At 41.9% G+C, this 5,500-nt stretch overlaps 1 long non-coding RNA gene across 1 annotated transcript; it reads left to right on the forward strand.

The window, feature by feature from the left end:
- The first annotated feature begins 759 nt into the window (after nt 1-759).
- On the forward strand, nt 760-5,259 carry LOC306814298. The gene is made up of 4 exons (XR_013777137.1): nt 760-896; nt 2,959-3,130; nt 3,832-3,904; nt 5,158-5,259. It is a non-coding gene; the product is annotated as an uncharacterized lncRNA (long non-coding RNA).
- Nucleotides 5,260-5,500: the final 241 nt, after the last annotated feature.

Consider the following 5,500-nt stretch of genomic DNA (forward strand, 5'->3'; position numbering starts at 1 on the left):
GTTTTCCTCAGGCAGGTTTCCAAACACTAAGGAAAATGGACTTCAGGACCTAATTCAGGGAATTTATTTTCTCCCATCACAACAGGAGAGAATGTTTGTTCTGCTCTAAGAATCTGAAGAAGATTTGTAAAGTACATCACAAAAGAAGTTTCCTCTGGAACCCTCATTTCTTGGCTGCAGTATGCCTGTCACATTTCCACTGATCCATTGTTCAACTTCAGGAAACAAAACAGCTCAGTCCTCTGCTGAAGTTTGTTCCATTTGTATCATAGCCTGTGATAAAACCCTAGCTGCACTGTCTTGGATATTCACTGCATCCTTGTCAAACAAGGGAAAATGCTTGATGCACAGATTATCCTGTGCTTAATTTTGTATGCCATATAATTTTAGAGCATTTAGAAATGCTGGACTTAGCCAGCATTTATCCTCACAGCTGTGGCAGTTTCAGTCTCACTGACTTGCTTGCTAAGGATATGACACTGAGTTTCCATTGTAAGCAGTGTCTGAGGGGCAACAGAACACTTTAAGGCATAAATCCTCTTATCAAGAGCATTTACCTTTCTGCAAAGAATAGGCTTGTACATCAAATTCCGTTCAAATCCATGCACTGACCATGAACACTGTGAACAGACTCCAGCCCTCCAGTCCACAAGCAAAGCCAAGGAGCATGACAGCCACAAATCACTCAGCAGACAAACAGTTTACTGCTTCCAAGTGTGTCTTTTCCTCTACCTTGACCTCACCTGTTTTCACAGGCTCCCACTACAGTGTACCAGGAGGGAGAATGTTTTTCAAACCTGCTTGCCTTAGTGGCCTGTGCCTCCAACACCAGCCAATGCCCTTCGGTGTACTGGACTGGAAACAGCTGCAGTAGGCATAAACAGGATCCAACCTTGGTGAGTTTTAGGTCAGCTGCAAGATTACAGGCAGTCCTGCTCACTGCAAAAGTACAACCCTCCCCATAGGCCAGGATAGGAAGCCTTCACCTCACCTTACCTAACCTTGACAAATGCACACTATCACGTATTCTCACATAAATTCCTGATGGAGACAGGAAGTTGACTTCAGTTTCTGAAACAGTTATCCAGATAGAGCCATATTTTAAAGGAAGTTAAAAAACCTGTTAAAAATCTTGTTGTGTTTTCCCTCATAAGCTAAAGGATGTCACATTAGACAGAGAACAGATGTTGTAAATATTCACACTTGGGTATACTAACAAAAGGCAGTAGCCTCATGGTTCCCCTAACATCTGTGTTACATGTTGTACTGTGAAACAATCTCTTTAGGGAAGAGAAGCAGCAAGCAGGCTCTGTGTGTAATCAAAATTCTCCTCACAAGACACGATGAACATCATGGCAGATTTGCTATCTTAAATGGACAATGAGACCTGGTCAGGGCTTAAAGAAAATGGAGTGAGACACATGCTTCAGAACTCTACAGTTTGCTTCAAGTCACAAAACAATTCCCCTCTTACCCTCATTTTCATCATCTTTCCAGATAAAGGCCACTACTCCAGGTTTAGTAGCTACAGAAATTTTTTTCCATTGAAGAATTCCAGGAAAAGGATCATGCCTGAAAATGACCATTTCATTATTTGTGAACTGAAGCAGCTGAGAAATGCTTTGAGAAAGAACATCTCAAGGTTAAAAAGAAAGAAATGTTTTTTTCACCTGCGCCTTGCATCTCTCCGTGATTAAACTTGCTGCATCTGGTCTCTCTGCCTCTCTGTGGCTGCTTCCATCTGTGCATTAGTGTTGGGGTCACTACTCTAAAATCTGCAGCTGTCCTCAACCTTTCCTTTGCATATTCATTTGTCACACCAACAGTTTTCCACCTGAAGGGTTTGTTGGCAGCAGACAGTCTCTGCCAGACTAATTGAACACCTGCCCTAAAACAGCCATTTCTGAATTTAGCTGGGGAAATGCTACTAACCGGTAATTCCTCCCTTCTATTAATCAGCGATGGGGATTTACAATACCCCAGCACATTTCCCAAACATGGTTTTTCATCTAACTTGGTAAGCATCTAAATCTAGCTCCTGGTCTGAGCAGTACTTGAGAAAAAAAACTGTCACAGAAGTCTAGTCTGAAGACTGAGGTACCCAAGTTCCCAGGGCACAGATATCCTCATGGCTATTAACCTCTGCTTCAGCTGGCTCTGGGAGAGCCAGTCCAGGATCATACAAGTTACAAAAATGTTAGCCAAGGGTAAAGATACCCCTGAAGTTTGGATCTTAACAGCTCCACTTCCTTTGAAATTGAGTCCTATTAAAAGTCTTGAGTAATTTCATCCACAATGGCAGTCACAGAAAAGGCTGCTTCTGCAGCCATGAAGAGGGTATATTTACACAAACAAACTGGGCAGGGGAAAAGATAAATCTGTTGTTTTTACCTGACAGGCATAGCCCATCTCCTGGGTAGGTCACCTCTGCAATGGGCTGGTATATTATCTCTGCAGAGCTGTTGAGAGACCTTGTGCGTATATGGAATCATAGAATCATCTATGATTTTTTGGGGGGGAAAAACCTACTCTGGGACAGGAGATTAATCTAATCCAGCCAATAATATTGTCTTCTTCAGTTTAATGACAGTTAAGTCAATTATGAATCTCATCACAAATTTCTTATATGCCTTATTACTAAGATATTTCTACATATCCTTTCTTCTTTGCTATCAGTGATTATGTGATATGTTGGTAGCCTTCAGCAGAGTGCCCTCTTGTTTGATCCCATGAATCCAAAGGTTGTACCTCTAAGTGGTAAAATCACAGCACCAAGCCCCCATGCCAGCTGGGTTCATCTCTGTGCAGCACGCTGTCGGGAGCAGGGAGTGAGCAGGGCTGCAGGTGGCTGGGGCAGCTGGGCTCTGTCTGCCGTGCCTGCCTTGTGCTTCTCTGCAGACACAGCACTGCTCCACTGGTGGAGCCCTTGGGCTTACTCTGGGCCTTTTTCACATGCAGGAGTTACAGCTCTGAACTCCTGCCTTTAATTTCCAAGCTTTCCATGAAATGTGACTGTGGAGAGTCGACTCGGGCTGGATACCAGGTGCCCACCAAACTGCTCTAGCACTGCCTTTGTCATCTGGGCATGGAAGGGAGACAAAATAAAATGGAAAACAACTCGTAGGTCAAGGTAAGACAGTTTACTAAGGCAAAAGTAAAATGGTGCTTACTCAAACAAAGGGGAAACCACAACAATTTGATTCTGTACTTCCCATCAACAGTGGACCACTTCTCAGGAAGCAGGGGTGCAGCACATGTTGCAGTTGCTCTGGAAGGCAGGCACTGTAAATAACCAATACTCTCCCTTCCTCCTCCTATACTTAGCTGTTTTTATATCTGAGCTGGCATCATATGGTATGGAATACCCCTTTGGTCAGTTTGGGTCAGCTGTCCTGGTTATGTCCTCTGCCAAGATTTGCCACCCAGGCTGCTGGTGGGAGGGTGGAATGGTGGAGAGACAGGAGGCTGTGCAGAGCTGCTCAGCAGCAGCCAAAACACTGGAGTGTCACCAACACCTTTGTAGGCACCAATGCAAAGCACAGCACTGTGAGGGCATCTGTGGGAAAATGAACTCCATCTCTATAAATGACAACAAAAACTAAGGCTTGTGTAAAAGCGCTACTGCACAGTTGTCCATGTTGTATGTCCTTTCCCAGATGAAGAAATTTTCATGAGGAAATGTCCCATCATCTTCTCCTTGTGGGGATAATCAGTGGCTAATGTGTATAGCAGGGTCTTAAAGGTTTCTGGAACTCATAAAATAACAGAGAACAGTAAATATTTGCAAAGCAAACTCAAGTGAAAACAAATGAATTTTCTTTCATCCTTCAGAAGCAGTTGGATTTTTAAGTCTGCTACACTTACAGCCACATAGTTTCTTTAGATCTCTAGGGTGAAAATTCAGGTATGTTCAACTAAGAAAATATTAACTATTATGTGTGTCGCATTTGAATTAATGGCTGAGATGTGCTCATTCTCAGAGAAGTGCTCGATATGGAAATGTGGTTTCTGGGAATGCAAATAGCTCACACGGGTTTTTTGGCAATGATAAACAAATGGATGTTTGCACAGGTGTAATTAAGCACAGAAGAGTCAAACCTCTGCACAGAACTGATTCACAGTCAAATTCATCTGCCTTAAAAATTCAGATTACATTGCATGTTGTTGTATTATCAAACTGGTGTTTCAGTGACTTGAATTACAAGATCTTCAGAATTATGTAAATTAGGTGATATTGGAAATAAGGTGAAATTGGTTTGAACTCTGGCAGTGACAGTGGCAGGGAGAGGGGGGCGGTGGGCAGGACAGTGTGTGAGTAGTTCTTATTGCAAGAACTGGAAGTCCATCTTCCCAAACACACACATAAAGCACTGCAAGCCATGGAAATTATTTAAGTAGAAGGTACCATGGTGTCTTTTCCAAATAGCACACCAATAGATAAAGAATATTCTTTACTTTGAAAAATTTGCTCTTGCAATAGAAAAGTAAAAATGAAATACTATTTGGTACATAGGTAAGGTGTTTGGGGATGTCATGTAGAATGTGGGACTCATCATAAGAGTCTAAACAAACCTAACTCTGATTGTTCAAACAAGATTTCCTGCAAGTCTAAAGGCTTACAAAATCTCATAATAGAAACAGATTATTCTAGTTCTTACTCTTCCCTTACATCAATCAGCCCAATCTGAATCCAACAAATTTCAGGAAATGGAGAAAATTATGAAAGAATTTAAATATTATTTGAGAAGTTTTCTGTCTTCCTTATGATTAATACATACTTAAAAATTGTAACAACCAGCAGATGTCTCTGCAGCCACTGATCAGTGCTGCAACATGAGGAAAAGCAGGGAGGAAGAATTTAATGACAGAGCCTTCACTTCCAGATTTACTTCCAGAAATGTCAAACCTACACAGCAATTCCAAAGGAGCAGAGTCTGACAGGATTATAACAGCACTCCCTAGGAAGGAGTCAGCATCTTACTTGGTTTTACAAGTATCAACATGAATGCCTTAAAACTGTTTGTTTTCAGAGTGGTTTATCAAGAATAAAAAATTTCTAAATTTGGTGTCTTTGCCTCAAAAAGGCTTTTTTCTCAAAAAGGGCAAGCTTGCCATCCCTGGAGCTAACCTGTACCTCTATTCCTTGTCTTCCCACAGGTGAAAATGACTGCCACAAACATCCCTTGCTCTGCTCCAACTCGGGGCATGCAGCTTCAGGCTTTCCTTTGCTAATGTATACACAGAAACGTGTGAAAAAAAGACACCCTGCTGTACATCAAATTCCCTCCACGGGGGAAGGATAAGATGGAAAATGAGGCAGATGACAGTCATGAGTCACAGTATTTAATGTGTAAGGCACTTGAATGTTATGACTGTGAGAGCAATAGAAGAGGCTATCTGATAACAAAGCACATATTTTCTACCACTGTGAATGATTTGTAAGCTCAGTGAGTTGCTGATTTGCAGCCTAATGTCTCTAATCTTTATTGAACCCTGTTGA

Source organism: Erithacus rubecula, assembly GCF_903797595.1.
Source record: "Erithacus rubecula genome assembly, chromosome: Z".
NCBI lineage: Eukaryota > Metazoa > Chordata > Aves > Passeriformes > Muscicapidae > Erithacus > Erithacus rubecula.